Source organism: Callithrix jacchus, chromosome X (assembly GCF_049354715.1).
Source record: "Callithrix jacchus isolate 240 chromosome X, calJac240_pri, whole genome shotgun sequence".
NCBI classification, from domain to species: domain Eukaryota; kingdom Metazoa; phylum Chordata; class Mammalia; order Primates; family Cebidae; genus Callithrix; species Callithrix jacchus.
The window spans coordinates 71001880-71024287 of record NC_133524.1 but is presented as its reverse complement, the minus strand read 5'-3'; the positions used below and the strand labels follow the sequence as shown (position 1 = coordinate 71024287).

The window sequence follows — 22408 nt, the reverse complement described above, 5'->3', positions numbered from 1 at the left end:
TTTGAGTTTTTATTTGTTTTCTTTTTGCTGGCTTGTTTTTATGTAATTGTTAACTTGTCATCAGTTAAAAACAATATATTATGTGATTTGCAAGCCTCATAGAAACCTCACATCAAAAAATAAACAGATATACAACAGATAACCCAAAAAAGAAAGAAATTAAAAGACAGCACCAGGGAAAATCATTTTCATTGAAAGGAAGATAGAAAAGGAGGGAAGAGAAGACAACAAAACAGCAGAAAACAAGAAAATAAAAGGAGTAAATCATTACTGAGCAACAATAACACTGAATATAAGTGGACTAAAATCTCCAATCAAAAGAAATAGAGTGCCTGAGGAGAGGAAAGGAAAATCGCAGATAGGAGGCAGGACTAAGTTGCAGCTCCTACTCAGGACAGAGCAGTGTGTGGAGATTCACATTATGAACTCTTGCTCCAAGAACTACTGCATGAATATACAAGAAAAGCTAAGAGAATCCATAGACCCTTTGAAGAAAGCAAATTGCTCCTGAACACCCCAGGGGACATCCCAAAACCTGTGAGTGCCCAAAATGTGAAAGTTTGAAAGGGGGATTGTCTACCACTGAATACACACCCTCACTGGGGAACCTGAGGGTCCAGATCGTAGGATAAGGATTTGGCCTTACCTGGAACTGAGATGATTTTAGAGCTGAGCAAAATGCAGGGGTCGAAGAAGCAGCGGGAAGTGCCCTGTGAGCTCTTGGCCCCCAAAGAAGTCATTTCTTACTTTGTCTTGCAGAGGTCCTTAAGGAGAGCTGCCAGAGGAACTGGGAAAAGACCACAGGAAGAAGAAAACTTCCAGCTGAACTTTGTAAAAAAAATTCTACCTAACGTGAAGTTTCCTGAACCGAAATCAGGGGAGGAGGTAAATTCAGAGTGCAGATACAACACAGAAGCCACAGCAGGTGGGGAAGCATGAAACCTGAAAGTCCTGCTTGTTTTCACAGCCAGGAGGCTGGTAGCCTGGGGCAAGTTCTCAGCCCTGGTCAACTGTTACCTGAAAACCAACTTGGTGCTGTTGGGGGTGGGGCATGATGGAAGTGAGACTAGCCTTTTGGGCTGCGTGGGAGCTGGATGAAGCCTGTAATGGCTCTCTTTCCCCTAATTCCCTGACAACCTGCACGACACAGCAGAGGCAGCCATAGTCTCCCTGAAAATATAACTCCACTGGTCTGAAAACAAGAGCCCCAGCCCTCACAGCAGCCACAAAAGGCCCCACCCAAGGAGAGTCTGAGCTCAGACATGCCCAACCCTACCCTCATGTGATGGTCTTTACCCACTCTGGTAGCAAAAGACAAAGGACATATTATCTTGGGAGTTCTAGGATATATCAACCCCACCCCCTCCCCCACCCATTGCCTGATCATCCCTATACTACCACAACTGATGCTGTCTTCAAAGTGCCACCTCTTGGCAACCCAAACAGTACAAAACTAGTGCAATAAGCAAAACTACAACTATCCTTAGTTGTATCCTTGAAGAGTCCATTTCACTCCACTGCCACCACCATAATAGTAGGTACAGCTATCCATGCCTGAGAGACCTGAAGACAGTTCCCATCACAGGACTATGTGCAGACCCCACCCCCCCCACCACCAGTAGCAACCAGGAGTCTGGTAGCTCTGCTGGGTAGCTAGATCCAGAAAAGAAATAATCACTGCAGTTTGGCTTTCAGAAAGCCACATCCCTAGGAAAAGGGGGAGTACTACCGCAATGAAGTACTAAAGCAATGAAGGGCCCCGTGGGACAAAAGAATCTGAACAGTTGCCCTTAAGATACAGATCTCCCTTCTGACATAGTCTACCCAAATAAGAAAAAAAAAAAACAATTCTGGCAATATGACAAAACAAGTTTCTTTAACACTCTGATATGGTTTGGCTGTTTCCCCACCCAAATCTCATTTTGAATCATAGATCCCCTAATTCCCATGTGTTGTGGGAGATACCTGGTGGGAGACAGTTGAATCATGGGGGCAGTTTCCCCCATACTGTTCTTGTGGGAGTTAGTAACTCTCATGAGATCTGATGATTTCATAAGAGAAAACCCATTTTGCTTAGTTCTCATTCTCTCTTGCTGTCACCAACTAAGAAGTGCCTTTTGTTTCCTGTCATGATTGTGAGGCCTCCCAAGCCATGTGAGATTTAATGGAACTGTGAGCCCATTAAATCTCATTTTCCCTATATATTACCCAGTCTCAGGTATGTCTTTATTACCAGCATGAGAACAGACTAATACAGTAAATTGGTACTGGTAGAGTGGGGTGCTACTGTAAAGATATCTAAAAATGTGAAAGTGACTTTGGAACTAGGTAGCAGGGAGAGGCTGGAACAGTTTGGAGGGCATAGAAGAAGACAGAAAAATGTGGGAACGTTTGAAACTTTCTAGCCTGTTGAATGGCTTTGACAGAAATGCTAATAATATGGACAATTAAATCCAGGCTGAGGTGGTCTCAAATGAAAACGAGGAACTTTTTGGGTACTGGAGTGAAGGTGACTCTTCCTATGTTTTAGCAGAGACTGGCAGCATTTTGACCCTGTCCTAGTGATTTGTAAAACTTTGAACTTGAGGGAGATAATTTAGGGTATCAGGCAGAAAAAAATTTCTAAGCAGCAAAGCATTCAAGAGGTGACTTGGGTGCTTTAAAAAGCATTCCCTTTTAAAAGGGAAACCGCATAAAAGTTCAGAAAATGTGTGGCTTGATGATGTGATAGAAAAAAAAAAACCATTTCCTCAGAAGAAATTAAAGCTGGCTGCAGAAATTTGCATAAGTAACAAGGAGCCAAATGTTAATCACCAAGAAAATGAGGGCATGTCAGAGGCCTTTGTGAAAGCCCCTGCTATTACAGACCAAGAGGCATAGAAAGAAAAAGAAAGTTTTGTGGGTTAGGCCCAGGGGCCCCCTGCTGTGTACAGCCTAGGGAATTGGTTGGCATCAATTGCTTGGCATCCCAGCCACTCTAGCCATGGCTAAAAGGGGCTAAGATAAAGCTTGGGCTGTAGCTTCATAGGATGAAAGCCCCAAGCCATGGCAGCTTCCATGTGGTGTTGAGCTTCTGGGTGCACAAGAGTCAATAACTGAGGTTTGGGAACCTCCACCTAGATTTCAGAGAAGGTATGGAAATGCCTGAATATTCAGGCAAAAGTTTGCTGCAGGGGTGAAGCTCTCATGGAGAACCTCTGCTAGGGCAATGTGGAAGGAAAATGTGGGGTTGAAGCCCCCATAGAGACTCCCCACTGGGGCATTGCCTTGTGGAGTTGTGAGAAAAAGGCCACTGTCCTACTGACTCCAGAATGGTAGATCCAACATCTTGCACCATGCACCTGGAAAAGCTGCAGACATTCAATGTCAGCCTGGGAAAGCAGCTGGGAGGGAGGCTATACACTGCAAAGTCACAGGGGCAGAGCCGCATAAGACCATGGGAACCTACCTCTTGCATCAGTGTGACCTGGATGTCAAACATGAATTAAAAGATCATTTTGGAGATTAAGATTTGACTGCCTAGTTGGATTTTGGACTTGCATGGGGGTTGTAGACCTTTTGTTTGGTCAATTTCTACCATTTGGAATGCCTGTATTTACCCAATGCCTGTACCCAATTGTATCTAGGAAGTAATTAACTTGCTTTTGATTTTACAGGATCATAGGCGGAAGGGACTTGCCTTGTCTCAGATATGAGTTTGGACTGTGGACTTTTGAGGTAATGCTGAAATGAGTTGACTTTGGGGGACTGTTGGAAAGGCATGACTGGTTTTGAAATGTAAGAACATAAGATTTGGGAGGAACCAGGGGTGGATTGATATAGTTTGGCTGTGTTCCCACCCAAATCTCTTATTGAATTTTAGCTTCCATAATTCCCATGTTTTGTGGGAGGGACTCAGTGGGAAATAATTGAATCATGGGGGCAGTTCCCCCATACTGCTCTCATGGCAGTGAATAAGTCTCATGAGATCTGTTGGTTTTATAAGGAAAACCCCTTTTGCTTGGTTCTCATTCTCCCTTGCTACCACCATGTAAGAAGTGCCTTTTTCCTTCTACCATGATTGTGAGGCCTCCTCATCCATGTGGAACCATTAGTCCATTAAAACTCTTTTTATTCATAAATTACCCAGTCTTGGGTATGTCTTTAATAATAGCATGAGAACAGGTTAATACACACCCCCCAAAAGACACAATAAATCATCAGCAATAGATCCAAATAAAAAATAAATCCCTGTATTGCCAGAAAAAGAATTCAGAAGGATGATTATTAAGCTAATAAAGGAGGCAACAGAAAAAGATGAAGTCCAACTTAATAAAATAAAATAAAATAAAAAAGATATGAAGGAAAAAATCTGCAGTGATATAAACAGCATAAATAAAAAAACAATCACAACTTCTGAAAATAAGGGATACACATAGAGAAAAGCAAAATGTACTGGAGAGTATCAGTAATAGAAACTAACAAGCAGAAAAAAAGAACTTCAGAGCTCAAAGACAAGGTTTTGAATTAATCCAATCCAACAAAAACAAAACTAAAATAATTTTTTAAAAAAGAACAAAACCTCCAAAAAACTGGGATTGTAATGACCAAACCTAAGAATAATTGGTGTTCTTGAGGAAGAAGAGAAACCTAAAAGTTTGGAAAACATATTTGAGGAAATAATTGAGGGAAACTTCCCCAGCCTTGTTAGAGATCAAGACATTCAAACACAAGAAGCTCAAAGAAAACCTGAAAAATTCATTGCAAAAAGATAATTGGCTAGGCACATAGTCATCAGTTTATCTAAAGTCAAGACACAGAAGAAAATCTTCAGAGCTGTCTAGCAAAAGCATGAGGTAACCCATTAAAAAGAAAAGCCTATCAGATTAGCAGCAGATTTCTCAGCAGAAACCCTACAAGCAAGAAGGGTGTGGGGCCCTACCTTCAGCCTCCTTAAACAAAACAATTATCAGCCAAGAATTTTGCATCCTGTGAAATGTTTCATAAATGAAGTAAAGATACAGTATTTTTCAGATAAGCAAATGCTAAGAAAATTCACCACCACCAATCGAGCACTATAAGAACTGCTAAAAGCTCTAAATCTTGAAACATATTCTTGAAATATGCCAAAATAGAACCTCCTTAAAGCATAAAGCTCAAAGAACGTCTCTCTCCCTCTCTCTCTCTATACACACACACACACACACACACACACACACATATATACATACACACACAATAAATTAAAACACACACACACACGGTATTCAGGCAACAAGTAGCATGATGAACAGAATAGTACCTCACATCTCAATACTAACATTGAGTGTAAATGGCCTAAAAAACTAAAAATACTACTACCATATGATCCAATAATCCCACTGCTCGGTATACACCCAAAACAAAGAAAACTGGTATACTGAGAAGATATCTGCACTATCATATTTATTGCAGTACTATTCACAGTAGTCAAAATTTGGAAGGAACCTAAGTGTCCATCAACAGATGAATAAGAAAAATGTACATATACACAATAAAGTACTGTTCTATCACGAAAAATAATAATATCCTGTCATTTGCAATAAATGATGAAACTGCAGGTCATTATGTTAAGTAAAATAAGTCAGAAAAAGAAAGACAAATTTTGCATGCTTTCATTTATTTGTGGGAGTTAAAAATTAAAACAATCAAATTCACGAAGATAGTAGAATGAAGATTACCAGAGGGTGGGAAGAGAAAGATGGGAGTGGGAATGGTTAATGAGTAAAGAAATTTAATTAGATAAAATAATACCTACTATCTGTTAGCACAACAGGATGACTACAGCCAATAATAATTTATTGTAAATTTTGAAATAACTGAAAGAGTATAATTGAATTGTTTATGAAATAAATATTTTTTATTTGAAAATGGTAGAATTTGTCATTATTTTCTTTTTTAATATACTTTTAAGTTCAAGGTACGTGTACAAGTTTGTTACACAGGTAAATGTGTGTCAGGAGGAATTGTTGGACAGATTATTTCATTGCCCTAGTATTAAACCTAGTACCTATTAGTTATTTATCCTGATCATCTCCCTTCTCCTACCCTCCACCCTCCAGTAGGTCTCTGTGTGTCATTTCCCTGTATGTGTCCATGTGTTCTCATTATTTAGTTCCCACTTATAGGTGAGAACATGCAGTATTTGGTTTTCTGTTCCTGAATTGGTTTGTCAAAAAAAAAAATGGCCTCCATCCCCATTCATGTCACTAAAAGGACATAATCTCATTCCATTTGATGGCTATATATTATTCCATGGTATATATGTACCACATATTCTTTACCTAGTCTATAATTGATGGGCATTTCGGTTGATTTCCTATCTTTACTATTATGAATAGTGTTGCAGTGCACATACACAGGCATGTGTCTTTAAAATGGAACAATTTATATTCCTTTGGGCATGTACCCAGTAATGACACTGTTTGTTCAAATGGTATTTCTATCTTTAGGTCTCAGAGGAATTGCCATACTGTTTTCCATAATTGTTGAACTAGTTTACACTTCCACCAACAGTGTATAATAATTTCTTTTTCTTTTTCTTCACATCACCAGCATCTGTTTTTTTGTTTGTTTGTTTGTTATTACATTTTAATAATAGGCATTACGACTGGTGTCATACACTATCCCATTGTGGCTTTGATGTGCATTACTCTAATGATCAGTGAGTGATATAGAGCTTCTTTTCATGTAATTTTTGGCTCCATGTAAGTCTTTATTTGAGAAGTGTCTGTTCATGTCCTTTGCCCACTTATTAATATATGTGTGTGTGTGTGTGTGTGTGTGTGTGTGTGTGTGTGTGTGCGCGCTTTGTAAATCTGTGAAAGTTCCTTAAAGATGCTAGATAGTAGGGTCCAGGCTGCAGTAAGTCATGATTGTGCCACTGCACTCAGCCTGGAAGACAGAGGAAGACTCTATCTCTTAAAAATAAATAAATAAATAAATAATAGACTGGGGATCCAAGATGGCCGAATAGGAACAGCTCTGGAGTTCAGTTCCCAGTGAGAACAATGCAAAGGGTGAGTGAACACCACATTTCCAAATGAGTTATTACTGCCCACAGACCAGGAGATTTACAGGCTGAAAAGCACCAGGAGTTTCCAGCATGGCTGTTTCAGCTGGTGCAGCGTGTTTCCACAAAAGATCTCACAGAAATCTGGGTGGCCATATCAACTGGTGCCTGGAATTCCTGGCAGACAGAGCCACTTAGTCAACTGAAAAAAAAAGCGGGCTGAAACAGAAAGCCAGGTGATCAGGCTAAGCGGGTCCTATCCCCATAAAGACCAGCAATCTGAAATGCTCTGGATTGAGAGTTTTGCAGCAAGCACAATTGGACCTGGGACGGTCCAGCTCCACTGGGGGAAGGGCTTCCACCATTACAGAGGCAGTCTGCCACTACCAAGGCAATGCACCACTACTGAGGCAGTCCACCACTATTGAGGCAGTTCACCATTACTGACGCAGTCCATCATTACCAAGGCAGTCCACCATTATAGAGGCAGTCCGCCATTACTGAGGCCGTTCTACCTATACCTCTATAAACAAAACCACAGGGAAGCTGACAGAGCAGCTGGGCAGAGCCCACAGCAGCTCAGCAATGCCTCTGCTGGCAGACTGTGATGACGCTACCTCATTGCTGGGCAGGACAGCTCTGAAAAAAGGCAGCAGCACATCAAGAACTTATCAATAAAGCCCCAAGACAGAGCATCTGGGAAAAAAGGTGGTTATGACTTCCACTGCAGCAGATATAAACAGAGCTGCCGAGCAGCTCTGAACAGAATAATAGAGCTCACAGGTCAGCACTTGAGCTCTTATAAGAAACAGACTGTCTCCTCAAACAGCTCCCTGTCCCCTGTATACACAAAGGGTCACCTCATAGAGGAGAGCTCAGGCTGACATCTGGCAGGTATCCTTCTGGGACAAAGACAACAGAAGAAGAAACTTGCAGAAATCCTTACAGTTCTGTAGCCGCCACAGGTGATCCTAGGCAACCAAGGTCTGGAGTCAACCTCCAGTAGTCCTACAGCAGAGGGGACTGACTGTTAGAAGAAAAACAAAAAAGCAGAAAGAAATAGCTCCATCATCAACAAAAAAAAACATCTACTGAAAGACCCAATCAGAAAGTCACCAACTATGAGGTGGAATCAAGATGGCGCAGTGAGAACAACACAAGATTGAAGCTCTCGGTGAATGCGTGGAGAGGGTGAGTTAGGGCTGCATTTCCAGACAGATCTTTGTTGCCCACAGAACAGGGAAACTCCCAGGTGTAAAAGAGATGCAAGACACCAGGCAGAGGTTTTGGCTGGTGCAGCCGGCAGCCGGTGATGCTGGCGGCTGGTGCTGTAGCACAGTGGCGCTACACAGCACTCCACACAAAGCGCACTGGTCTGGGTGCCCTGCTGAACAGGCAATCTGAGACTTGAGAAGGCTGAACTTGAGGCTGAATGGGACTTAGACAGTGACCAGCCCAGAAGATTCCTGGAAACAGCGTTTGGGGTAGCGCAGTGGGACAAACAAAATGGCGATTCCAAACGCTCCCGGTGGAGAGGTTTCCTGAGAACACAGCTGAACCTAGTACGGTGCAGCTCTGTGGGGGAGGGGCGTCCGCCATTACCGAGGCAATCCACCGCTACTGAGGTACACACCCATTGCTGACGCAGCCTGCCATTGCCGAGGCAACCCGCTACAACAGAGAGACTCAGCCACAGGGCGTAGCTTGTGGCAGCAGGGTGGAGACCGCAGCAGAAAGGCAGAGCCTGCAGCAACAGGGCAAACCTCACACCAGCAGGGTGGAGCCTCAGCAGGCAAATAGTGACTAGACTGCCTCCCAGCTGGGCAGGAAAGCACAACGAACACTCACAAATAAAGCCCCAACCCCCCCCACCGAGACAGAGCATCTGAGGAAAACAAGGGTTTTTTTATGAGTTTTGTTGCAGCAGAATTAAACGTAGAAGCCTAACAGTCCTGAATGAACAACAGAGTTCACAGCTCAGCACTTGAGCTCCTATAAAGTAAAGACTATCTCCTCAAGCAGTTCCCTGACCCCTCTTTATCCAGAACACTGACATTTGGCAGGCATCATTCTGGGACAAAGATAACAGAAAAAGAAACTGGTAGCATCTCTCACTGTTCCACAGCTGCCATACGTGCATGCCAGACAAGCAGGGCCTGGAGTGGACCTCAGCAGTAGTACAGTGGAGGGGCTAGACCGGTAGAAGGAAAACCAAGTAACAGAAATACTTCATCTTCAACAATCTGGGCGTCCACTCAGAGACCCAATCGAAAAGTCAGCAACTACACAAACGACAGGTAGATAAACCCACAAAAACGGGAAGAAACCAGTGCAAAAAGAAGAAAAACACCCGAAACCAGAACACCTCACCTCCTAGAAAGGACCAAAACCCCTCACCAGCAAGGGAACAAAGCTGGATGGAGAATGACTGTGACGAAATGACGGAATTAGACTTCAGAGGTTAAATGATGAGAAACTTTTGTGAGCTAAAAGAACATGTTTTAAATCAATGCAAAGAAACTAAGAACCTTGAAAAAAGATTTGAAAAAAGATTCGAGGAAATGATAACAAGAATGGATACCTTAGAGGGGAATATGAATAAATTAAAGGAGGTGAAAAACAAAATACAAGAACGTCACGAAGCATGCACAAGTTTCAACAGCCGAATTGACCAAGCAGAATAAAAAATATCAGAAGTCGAAGATCAACTCAATGAAATAAAACAAGAAACCAAGATTAGAGAAAAAAGCGCAAAAAGGAATGAACAAAGTCTCCAAAAAATGTAAGACTATGTGAAGAGACGTAACCTACGTTTGACAGGTGTACCAGAATGTGATGAAGAGAATGAATCCAAGCTGGAAAATACTCTTCAGGACATTATCCAGGAAAATTTCCACCACCTAGCAATCCAGGCCAACACGCAAATGCAGGAAATACAGAGAACAACACAAAGATATTCCGCAAAAAGAGCAACCCCAAGGCACATAATCGTCAGATTCAACAAGGTTGAAATAAAAGAGAAATACTAAGGGCAGCCAGAGAGAAAGGTCAGGTCACTTACAAAGGAAAGCCCATAAGACTCCCAGCAGATCTCAGCAGAAACACTACAAGCCAGAAGAGTGTGGGAGCCAATATTCAACATCCTTAAACAAAAAAACTTTCAACCCAGAATGTCATATCCAGCCAAACTGAGCTTCAGAAGTGAAGGAAAAATAAAATCCTTTGCAAACAAGCAAGTACTCAGAGATTTTGTCACCACCAGGCCTGCTTTACAAGAGCTCCTGAAAGAGGCACTACACATAGAAAGGAACAACCAGTACCAGCCATTCCAAAATCACACTAAATGCTAAAGAGCATTATCATAATGAAGAATCTACAACAACTAACAGGCAAAACAGCCAGCTAGCATCAAAATGGCAGTATCAAATTCACACATAACAATATTAACCCTAAATGTAAACAGACTAAATGCACCAATCAAAAGACACAGACTGCAAAATTGGATAAAAATCCAAAACCCATCAGTGTGCTGTATTCAGGAAACCCATCTCACATGCAAGGATACACAAAGGCTCAAAATAAAGGGATGGAGGAAGATTTACCAAGCAAATGGAGAGCAAAAAAAAGCAGGAGTTGCAATTCTCATCTCTGATAAAATAGACTTTAAAGCAACAAAGATCAAAAGAGACAAAGAAGACCATTACATAATGGTAAAAGGATCGATAAAACAAGAAGAGCTAACGATCCTGAACATATATGGACCCAATGCAGGAGCACCCAGATACATAAGGCAAGTTCTTAATGACTTACAAAGAGACTTAGACTCCCACACAATAATAGTGTGAGACTTTAACACTCCACTGTCAATATGAGACAGATCAACCAGACAGAAAATCAACAAGGATATCCAGGGCTTGAACTCAGACCTGGAGCAAGCAAGCCTGATAGACATTTACAGAACTCTTCACCCCAAATCCACAGAATATACATTCTTCTCAGCACCACATCACACCTACTCCAAAATTGACCACATAATTGGAAGTAAAGCACTGCTCAACAAATGCAAAACAACTGAAATCATAACAAACAGCCTCTCAGACCATAGTGCAATCAACTTAGAACTCAGAATACAGAAACCAACCCAGAACCGCACAGCTTCATGGAAACTGATCAACTGACTCTTGAATGTTGACTGGGTAAACAATGAAATGAAGGCAGAAATAAAGAAGTTCTTCGAAACCAATGAGAATGAAGACACAATGTGCTAGAACCTCTGGGACACATTTAAAGCAGTCTCTAGAGGAAAGTATATAGCAATAAGTGCCCATATGATGAGAATGGAGAGATCCAAAATTGACACTCTATCGTCAAAATTGAAAGAGCTAGAGGAGCAAGATCAAAAAAACTCAAAACCCAGCAGAAGACAAGAAATAACTAAGATCAGAGCTGAACTGAAAGAGATTGAGACACGAAAAACCCTTCAAAAAATCAATAAATCCAAGAGCTGGTTTTTTGAAAAGATCAACAAAATAGACAGACCACTAGCCAGATTGATTAAAAAGAAAAGAGAGAACAACCAAATAGATGCAATAAAAAATGATAAAGGGGAAATCACCACAGATTCCACAGAAATTCAAACCATCATCAGAGAATATTACAAACAACTCTATGCAAATAAACTAGTAAACACGGAAGAAATGGATAAATCCCTGGACTCCTGCATCCTCCCAAGCCTAAACCAGGAGGAAGCTGAAACTATGAATAGACCAATAACAAGGTCAGAAGTCGAGGCAGCAATTAAGAGCCTACCACACAAAAAAAGCCCAGGTCCAGACGGGTTCACAGCCGAATTCTACCAGACACACAAAGAGGAGCTGGTACCATTCCTTCTAAAACTATTTCAAACAATCCAAAAAGAGGGAATACTTCCCAAATCATTTTATGAGACCAACATCATTCTGATACCAAAACCCGGCAGAGACCCAACAAGAAAAGAAAACTTCAGGCCAATATCCATGATGAACATAGATGCAAATATCTTCAATAAAATATTGGCAAGCCAAATGCAACAGCAAATCAAAAAACTTATTCACCATGATCAAGTAGGATTCATCCCGGGGATGCAAGGCTGGTTCAACATACGCAAGTCTATCAACGTAATTCACCACATAAACAGAACCAAAAACAAAAACCACATGATTATCTCAATTGATGCAGAGAAGGCATTTGACAAAATTCAACAGCCCTTTATGCTAAAAACCCTCAATAAACTCGGTATCGATGGAACGTATCTCAAAGTAATAAAAGCTATTTATGACAAACCAACAGCCAATATCATACTGAATGGGCAAAAACTGGAAGCATTCCCTTTGAAATCTGGCACTAGACAAGGATGCCCTCTTTCACCACTCCTATTCAATATAGTTCTGGAAGTTCTAGCCAGAGCAATCAGGCAAGAAAAAGAAATAAAGGGTATTCAAATAGGAAAGGTGGAAGCCAAATTGTCTCGATATGCAGACGACATGATAGTATACCTAGAAGACCCCATCACCTCAGCCCAAAAACTCCTAAAACTGATAAGCAACTTCAGCAAAGTCTCAGGATATAAAATCAATGTGCAAAAATCACAAGCATTCATCTACACCAATAACAGACTTAAAGAAAGCCAAATCAAGAACGAACTGCCATTCACAATTGCTACAAAAAGAATAAAATACCTTGGAATACAACTCACAAGGAACGTAAGGGACCTCTTCAAGGAGAACTACAAACCACTGCTCAACAAAATCAGAGAGGACACAAACAGATGGAGAAACATTCCATGTTCATGGTTAAGAAGAATTAACATCATGAAAATGGCTATACTGCCCAAAGTAATTTACAGAATCAACGCTATCCCCATCAAGCTACCATTGACTTTCTTCACAGAACTGGAAAAAACCACCATGAACTTCATATGGAACCAAAAGAGAGCCCGCAGAGCCAAGTCAATTCTAAGCAAAAAGAACACAGCGGGGGGCATCACACTACCGGATTTCAAACTATACTACAAGGCTACAGTAATCAAAACAGCATGGTACTGGTACCAAAACAGAGATATAGACCAATGGAACAAAACAGAGGCACCGGAGGCAACACAAGATATCTACAACTATACAATCTTTGATAAACCTGACAAAAACAAACAAGGGGGAAAGGATTCCCTGTTCAACAAATGGTGTTTGGAAAACTGGCTAGCCATGTGCAGAAAGCAGAAACTGGACCCCTTCCTGACACCTTACACTAAAATTAACTCCAGATGGATTAAAGACTAAAACATAAGACCTGGCACCATAAAAACCCTAGAAGGAAATCTAGGCAAAACTATCCAGGACATAGGAGTAGGCAAGGACTTTATGAACAAAACACCAAAAGCATTGGCAACAAAAGCCAAAATAGACAAATGGGACTTAATCAAACTCCACAGCTTCTGCACGGCAAAAGAAACAGTCACTAGAGTGGATCGGCAACCAACAGAATGGGAAAAAATTTTTGCAGTTTACCCATCTGACAAAGGGCTGATATCCAGAATTTACAAAGAACTCAAACGGATTTACAGGAAAAAAACAAACAAGCCCATTCAAAATGGGCAAAGGATATGAACAGACGCTTTACGAAAGAAGACATATATGAGGCCAACAATCATATGAAAAAATGCTCATCGTCACTGGTCATCAGAGAGATGCAAATCAAAACCACATTGAGATACCATCTCATGCCAGTTAGAATGGCGATCATTAAAAAATCTGGAGACAACAGATGCTGGAGAGGATGTGGAGAGAAACGAACACTTTTATACTGTTGGTGGGAGTGCAAATTAGTTCAACCATTGTGGAAGACAGTGTGGCAATTCCTCAAGGCCTTAGAAAAAAAATTCCATTTGACCCAGCAATCCCATTACTGGGTATATATCCAAAGGATTATAAATCGTTCTACTATAAGGTCACATGCACACGAATGTTCATTGCAGCACTGTTTACAATAACAAAGACCTGGAATCAACCCCAATGCCCATTGATGATAGACTGGATTGGGAAAATGTGGCACATATACACCATGGAATATTATGCAGCAATCAGAAATGATGAGTTCGTGTCGTTTGTAGGGACATGGATGAATCTGGAGAACATCATTCTCAGCAAACTGACACAAGAACAGAAAATGAAATACTACATATACTCGCTCATAGGCGGGTGATGAAAAATGAGAACACATGGACACAGGGAGGGTAGTACTAAATACTGGGGTCTATGGGGGGGAAAAGAGGAGAGCCAGCTGGGGGTGTGGGAGCTGCGGAGAAATGCCAAATGTGGGTGAAGGGGATAAAGGAAGTGAAACACACTGCCATGTGTGTACCTATGCAACTGTCTTGCATGTTCTGCACAGGTACCCCAAAACCTAAAATGCAATAAAAAAAATAAAAAAAAAGAAAGTCACCAAGTATAAAGAACACAGGTAGATAAACCCACAAATATGAAAGAAACCAGTGCAAAAAGGACAAAAACACCCAAAACCAGCATGCTTCTCCTCCTCCAGGGGATCACAACACATCACCAGCAATGGAACCAAGCAGGATGGAGAATGAGTCTGATGAATTGACAGAATCAGGTTTCAGAAGATGGGTAATAACAAACTTCTCTTAGCTAAAAGAACATGTTCTAACCCAATGCAAAGAAACTAAAAACTTTGAAATAGGTATGAAGAAATGCTAATGAGAATAAACAGCATAGAATAGAATATAAATAACTTAATGGAGCTGAATAACAACACCAGAGCTTCGTGAAGCATACACAACTTTCAATAGCAGAATCGATCAAGTAGAAGAAAAGATATCAGAGACTGAAGATCAACTCAATGAAATAAAATGAGAAGGCAAGATTCGAGAAAAAAGAATGAAAAAAAAAATAAAGCCTCCAAGAAATATGGGATTATGTGAAAAGACCTAATCTGTGTTGAATAGGTATACCTGAATGTGACAGAGAGAATGAATCCAAGCTGGAAAACACTCTTCAGAATATTATCCAGGAGAACTTCCCCAACCTAGCAAGACAGGTCAATATTCAAGTCCAGGAAATACAGAGAATACCACAAAGATATTCCTCAAGAAGAGCAACCCTGAGGCACATAATCATCAGATTCACCAGGGTTGAAATGAAGGAAAAAATGCTAAGGGAAGCCATAGAGAAAGACCGGGTTACCCACGAAGGGAAACTTATCAGACTCATAGTGGATCACTCAGAAGAAACCCTACAAGCCAGGAGAGAGTAGGAGCCCATATTCAACATCTTTAAAGAAAAGAAATTTCAACCTAGAATTTCATATTCAGCCAAACTAAGCTTCATAAGTGAAGGAAAAATAAAATCCTTTATGAACAAGCAATTACTGAGAGATTTTGTCACCACCAGGCCTTCCTTACAAGAGCTCCAGAAAGAAGCACTAAACATAGAAAGGAACAACCACTACTTGCCATTACAAAAATGTATCAAATGGTAAAAAGCATCAACACAATGAAGAAACTGTGTCAACTAATGGGAAATACAACCAGCTGCCATCAAAACGACACAATCAAATTCACACATAACAATATTAACCTTAAATGTAAATAGGCTAAATGCCCCAATCGAAAGACACAGACTGGCAAATTGGATGAAAAGTCAAAAACCATCAGTGTGCTGTATTCAGGACACCCATCTCACGAGCAAGGACACACACGTTCAAAATAAAGGGATGGAGGAAGACTTACCAAGCAACTAGTGAGAAAAAAAAAAGCAAGAATTCCAATCCCAGTCTCTGATAAAATAGACTTTAAATCAACAAAGATCAATAGAGACAAATATGGGCATTACATCATGGTAAAAGAATCAATGCAACAAGAAGAACTAATGATCCTAAATATATATGCATCAAATTCAGAACCATCCGTATACATAAAGCAAGTTCTTAAGGACCTACAAAGAGACTTACACTCCCTCAAAATAACAGTGGGAAACTTTAACACTCCACTGTCAATATTAGATCAACGAGACAGAAAATTAGCAAGGATATCCAGGACCTGAACTCAGATCTGGACCAAGTGGACCTAATAGACATCTACAGACGTCTCCACCCCAAATCCACAGAATATGCATTATTCTCAGCATCATATCACACTTACTCTAAAACTAACCACATAACTGGAAGTAAATCACTACTCAGCAAATGCAAAATAATGGAAATTATAACACTCTCTCAGACCACAGTGCAATCAAATTAGAACTTAGGATTAAGAAACTAACTCAGAACAGCACAACTTCATGGAAACTGAACAACTGGCTCTTAAATGTTGACTGGATAAACAATGAAATATAGGCAGAAATAAAGATGCTCCTTGAAATCAACGAGAACAAAGATACTATGTACCAGAATCTCTGGGATACATTTAAAGCAGTGTCTAGAAGATAATGTATAGCAATAAATACCCACATGAGAAGCAAGGAAAGATCTAAAATTGACACTATCATCAAAATTGAAAGAGCTAGAGGCACAAGATCAAAAAAACTCAAAAGCTAGCAGAAGACAAGAAATAACTAAGATTGGAGCAGAACTAAAGGAGACAGAGACACAAAAAAACCCTTAAAAAATCAACAAATCCAGGAGCTGGTTTTTCAAAAAGATCAACAAAATAGACGGCTAGTCAGAATAATAAAAAAGAAAAGAGAGAATAATGATATAAATGTAATAAAAAATGATAAAGGGGTAATGACCACCAATTCCACAGAAATACAAACTACCATCAGAGATTACCACAAACAACTCTATGCACACAAACCAGTAAACCTGGAAGAAATGGATAAATTTCTGGACACTTGCAACCTCCCAAGCCTAAACTAGAAAGAAGTCTATACCCTGAATAGACCAATAACAAGGGCTGAAGTTGAGGCAGCAATTAATAGCCTACCAACCAAAAAAGCCCAGGTCCACAGGGGTTCACAGCCAAATTCTACCAAACATGCAAAGAGGAGTTAGTACCACTCCTTCTGAAACTATTCTAAGCAATCCAAAAAGAGAGAATCCTTTCCAAATCATTTTATGAGACCAACATCATCCTCATAACAAAACCCACCAGAGACTCAACCAAAAAAGAAAACTTCAGGCCAATATCCATGATGAACATAGATGCAAAAATCTTCAATAAACTGCTGGCAAACTGATTGCAATAGCACATTAAAAAGCTTATCCATCACAATCAAGTAGGCTTCATCAAAAAGATGCAATGCTGGTCCAACACATACAAGTCTACAAATGTAATCTACAACATAAACAGAAACAAAGACAAAAACCACATGATTATCTCAATAGATGCAGAGAAAGCCTTCGACAAAATTCAACAGCGCTTTATGCTAAAAACCCTCAATAAACTAGGTATTGACAGAACATATCTAAAAATAATAAAAGCTATTCACGACAAACCCACAGTCAAAATCATACTGAATGGGCAAAAACTGGAAGCATTCCCTTTGAAATCTAGCACTAGACAAGGATGCCCTCTCTCACTACTCCTATTCAATATAGTATTGCAAGTTCTAGCCAGAGCAATCAGGCAAGAAAAAGAAATAAAGGGTATTCAATCAGGAAAGGATGAAGTCAAATTGTCTGTATATGTAGATGACATGATTGTATACTTAGAAAACCCCATCACTTCAGTCCAAAATCTAAAACTGATAAACAACTTTGGCAAAGTCTTAGGATACAAAATCAATGCGCAGAAATCACAAGCATTCCTATACACCAATAACAGACTTAAAGAGAGCCAAATCAAGAATGAACTGCCATTGACAATTGCAACAAAGAATAAAATACCTAGGAATACAACTAACAAAGGATGTAAAGGACCTCTTCAAGGAAAAGTATAAACCACTGCTCAATGAAATAAGAGAAGACACAAACAGATGGAAAAACATTCCACACTCATGGTTAGGAAGAATCAGTATTGTGAAATTGGCCATACTGCTCAAAGCAATTTATAAATTTAACGCTATCCCCATTAAGCTACCTATGATCCTCTTCACAGAACTAGAAAAAAACACCTTAAACTTTATATGAAACCAAAAGAGAGCCCACATAGCCAAGACATTTCTAAGCAAAAAGAACAAAGCTGGAGGCATCACACTACCTGACTTCAAACTATACTACAAGGCTACAGTAATCAAAACAGCATGGTACTGTTACCAAAACAGAGATATAGACCAATGGAACAGAACAGAGGCCTTGGAGGCAACACCACACATCTACAACCATCTGATCTTTGACAAACCTAACAAAAACAAGCAATGGGGAAAGGATTCCCTGTTTAATAAATGGTACTGGGAAAACTGGCTAGCCATGTGCAGAAAGCAAAAACTGGAACTCTTTCTGACACCTTACAGTAAAATTAACTCCAGATGGATTAAAGATTTAAACATAAGAGCTAACACCATAAGAACTCTAGAAGAAAACCTAGGCAAAACTATTCAGGACATAGGCATAGGCAAGGACTTCATGACTAAAACACCAAAAGCATTGGCAACCAAAGCCAAAATAGACAAATAGAATCTAATTAAACTCCAGAGCTTCTGTACAGCAAAAGAAACAATCATTACAGTGAACTGGCAACCAACAGAATGGGAAAAATTTTTTTGCAATCTACCCATCTGACAAAGGGCTAATATCCAGAATCTACAAAAACTGAAACAGATTTACAAGAAAAAACCCATTCAAAATTGGGCAAAGGATATGAACAAACACTTTACAAAAGAAGACATACACGAGGTCAAAAAACACATGAAAAAATGCTCCTCATCACTGGGCATGAGAGAAATGCAAATCAAAACCACATTGAGATACCATCTCATGCCAGTTAGAATGGCAATCATTAAAAGTCTGGAGACAACAGATGCTGGAGAGGATGTGGAGAAATAGAAATACTTTTACACTGTGGTGGGAGTGTAAATTAGTTCAACCATTGTGGAAGACAGTGTGGTGCTTCCTCAAGGACCTAGAATTAGAAATTCCATTTGACCCAGAAATCCCATTACTGGGTATATATCCAAGGGATTATAAATCATTCTATTAGAAAGACACATGCACATGTATGTTCATTGTGGCACTGTTTACAATAGCAAAGACTTGGAACCAACCCAAATGCCCATCGATGATAGACTGGACAAAAAAAATGTGGCACATATACACCATGGAATACTATGCAGCCTTGAAAAACGATGAGTTCATGTCCTTTGTAGGGATATGGATGAATCTGGAAACCATAATTCTCAGCAAACTGACACAAGAACAGAAAATCAAACCCCGCAAGTTCTCACTCATAGGTGGGTGTTGAACAATAAGAACACATGGACATAGGGAGGGGAGCATCACACACTGGGGTCTGTGGTGGGGGAATAGGGGAGGGACAGAGGGGATAGGGAGTTGGGCAGGGATCACAGGTGGAGAAATGCCAGATATAGGTGATAGGGGGATGGAGGCAGCAAACCACATTGCCATACATGTACCTGTGCAACAATCCTGCATGTTTTGCACATGTATCCCAGAACCTAAAATGTAATAATATATATATATACACACACACACATATATACATGTATGTATATATGTATGTAAGAAGCTAGATACTAGATCTTTGTCAGATACATAGTTTGCAAAATTTTTCTCCCATTCTCTAGGTTGTCTGTTTACTCTGTTCATAGTTGCTTTTGCTGTGCCCAGGCTCTTTAGTTTAATTAGATCCCATTTGTCAATTTTTGCTTTTGTTGCAATTGCTTTTGGCATCTTCATCATGAAATCTTTGCCCAAGCCTATGGCCTGAATGGTATTGCCTAGGCTGTCTTCCAGGATTTTTATAGTTTGGGGTTTTACATTTAAGTCTGTAATCAATCTTGAGTTAATTTCTGCATATGATATAAAGAAGTAGTCCAGTATCGATCCAGTGATTATAGTTAGCCAGTTATTCCAGCACCACTTATTAAACAGTGAATCCTTTTCCCATTGATTGTTTTTGTCTGCTTTGTTGAAGATCAGATAGTTGTAGGTAGGCAGTCGTATTTCTGCATTCTCTATTCTATTCCACTTGTCTATGTGTCTGTTTTTGTACCAATACCACTGTTTTGGTTACTGTAGACTTGTGGTATAGTTTGAAGTTGAGTAGCATGATGCCTCCGACTTTGGTGTTTTTTGTTTGTTTTTTTTTTGGCTTGGCTACTCAGGCTCTTTTTTTAGTTCCATATGAATTTTTAAATAGTTTTTTTCTAGTTCTGTGAAGAATGCAATGGTAGTTTCATGGAACTAGCATTGAATCTATAAATTGCTTTGGGGAATATGGCCATTTCCATAATGTTGATTCTTCCTATCCAAGAGCATGGAATGTTTTTCCATTTGTTTGGGTCATCTCTAATTTCTCTGAGCTTTGCAGTTCTCCTTGCATAGATCTTTCACCTCACCAGTTAGCTGTATTCCTAAGAATTTTGTTCTTTTTATGGCAATTGTAATTGAAAGTTCGTTTGTGATTTGGCTCTCAGCTTGACTACTGTTGGTGTTATAGGAATGCTAGTGATTTTTGCACATTGATTTTGTATCCTGAAACTTTGCTGAAGTTGCTTATCAGCTTAAGCAGCCTTGGGGCTGAGAATATGGGTTTTTTTTAGAGCTATAGTATCATGTCTTCTGAAAATAGGGATAGACTGACTTCCTCTTTTCCTTTTTGAATGTCCCTTATTTCTTTCTGTTACCTGATTGCTATCCAGAACTTCTAATACTATGTTGAGTAGGAGTGGTCAGAGAGGTCATCCTTGTCTTCTGCCAGTTTTCAAAAGGAATGCTTCCAGCTTTTCCCCATTCAGTATGATGTTGACTATGGGTCTGGAGTCTGTCATATATAGTTCTTATTACTTTAAGTTATATTTCTTCAATAGTTTGAGCATTTTTTAACATGAAAGGATGTTGAATTTTGTTCAAAGTCTTTTCTACATGTATTGAGACAATCATGTGGTTTTTGTCTTTAGTCCTGTTTATGTGAAAAATCTCATCTGTGTGTGTGTGTGTGCGTGTGTGTGTGTGCACAACATGGCTATTCATTCACCTGGGTACAGGTGGGCTGAGGCCAAAAATGGTGTCAGTGATAGGCAGTGAAATAGGAGTTGGTTTTATAGGTTGTGGGGGAAGACAGCGGAAAGTTACAAAAGTTACAGTTGGCAGTTTTTTGCAAGCTGGGAGAGAGTTGTTAGTTTGCAAGCTGGGGGAGGGGGGCGGTCACAGGGTGTGGAGTCATGAGGCTGGCCAAGCTGGGAAGGGATCATAGGGTGTGGTATCATGAGGTTGGCCAAGGTCAGTTACAAAGCCCAATGGCCTCGTCAATTGAGGCTGAATAAGAAACAGTAGAGAATGTCTCAGAGTTATGTAGGTGACACAGGAGTTGATTTCTTCTTCTTTCTAAGATCTTACAGCCATTTCAGGTTTTCTAATTCTGGAAGGCCCTCCAGAGGTGTATGTGCAGTTAATGGGGATAATTATGCCATCCACGGTGTGGTCAGACCTTACATTCTTATCTTTTTATATTAGTAATATAAAGGAAAAAGAAATGAAGAGTGGAGGGCAGTGGAATATTAGGAAGGCCGGCAAAGAGGGGTGATGGGGCAATGTTTCTCAGGGCTTCTTCAAGCGTGATTTGGGGTGGCACGGAAACCTAAAAATGGGAAAGAATTTACACTGCTGGGAGATCTCAGGGCAAAGGTTGATACTGTGGGGTCGTTAGAAAGAGCATTTGTCATATTGATTGATTGGTTATCACTTGTATATGATTTCGTAGAAATTGAGAGATTAATCAGAGAACATAAGGTCCAAATAACAGAATGAGAAATACAGGCATCAGAGGACTAAGGATTGGAAGAAGTCATGACTCCCAGTTACAGAGTCCAGCCAGTACATCCAGCTGCAGAATAGCCATTTGCCTGATTAGTGAGCTTTTGGGCTCTTTCTTTTAATTTATTGATGGCATCATATGCGAGGCCAGACTGGTTTACATAAAAACAACATTCTTCATTTAGGAATAGGCAAAGACCTCCTTTTTCAGCAGTCAGTAAATGAAGACCTCTGTAGTTTTGGAGGACAGCTGCAGCTAGGGAGTTTACTTGAGCATGAAAAAGAAATAATAATTGAGTTAATTCTGCAATGCAAGCAGAGAAAATCATTAGAGAGGCTATGGAAGGTGATAACTGAAGTGGTAAGGCCTGTGCCAAGTGCAGGAGTAATTCCTAACTCTACAAGTAAGGGAATCAATGGAATGACCTGCTTTATGTCATGTCAGGACCACAA

General features: G+C 40.1%; 1 protein-coding gene across 8 annotated transcripts in view; it reads right to left on the bottom strand.

Annotated features, from left to right (window-relative positions):
• Positions 1 to 22408, bottom strand: part of CHIC1 (cysteine rich hydrophobic domain 1) — a 284937-nt gene that overhangs the window by 214034 nt on the left and 48495 nt on the right. The window contains exon 4 of one of the 8 annotated variants that reach the window (XR_013531806.1): positions 647 to 787. The exons of the other annotated variants lie outside the window; for them this stretch is intronic. The gene's annotated coding sequence lies outside the window, so the exon portion shown is untranslated. The remainder of the gene's footprint in view (positions 1 to 646; positions 788 to 22408) is intronic. 8 annotated transcript variants of the gene reach the window in all.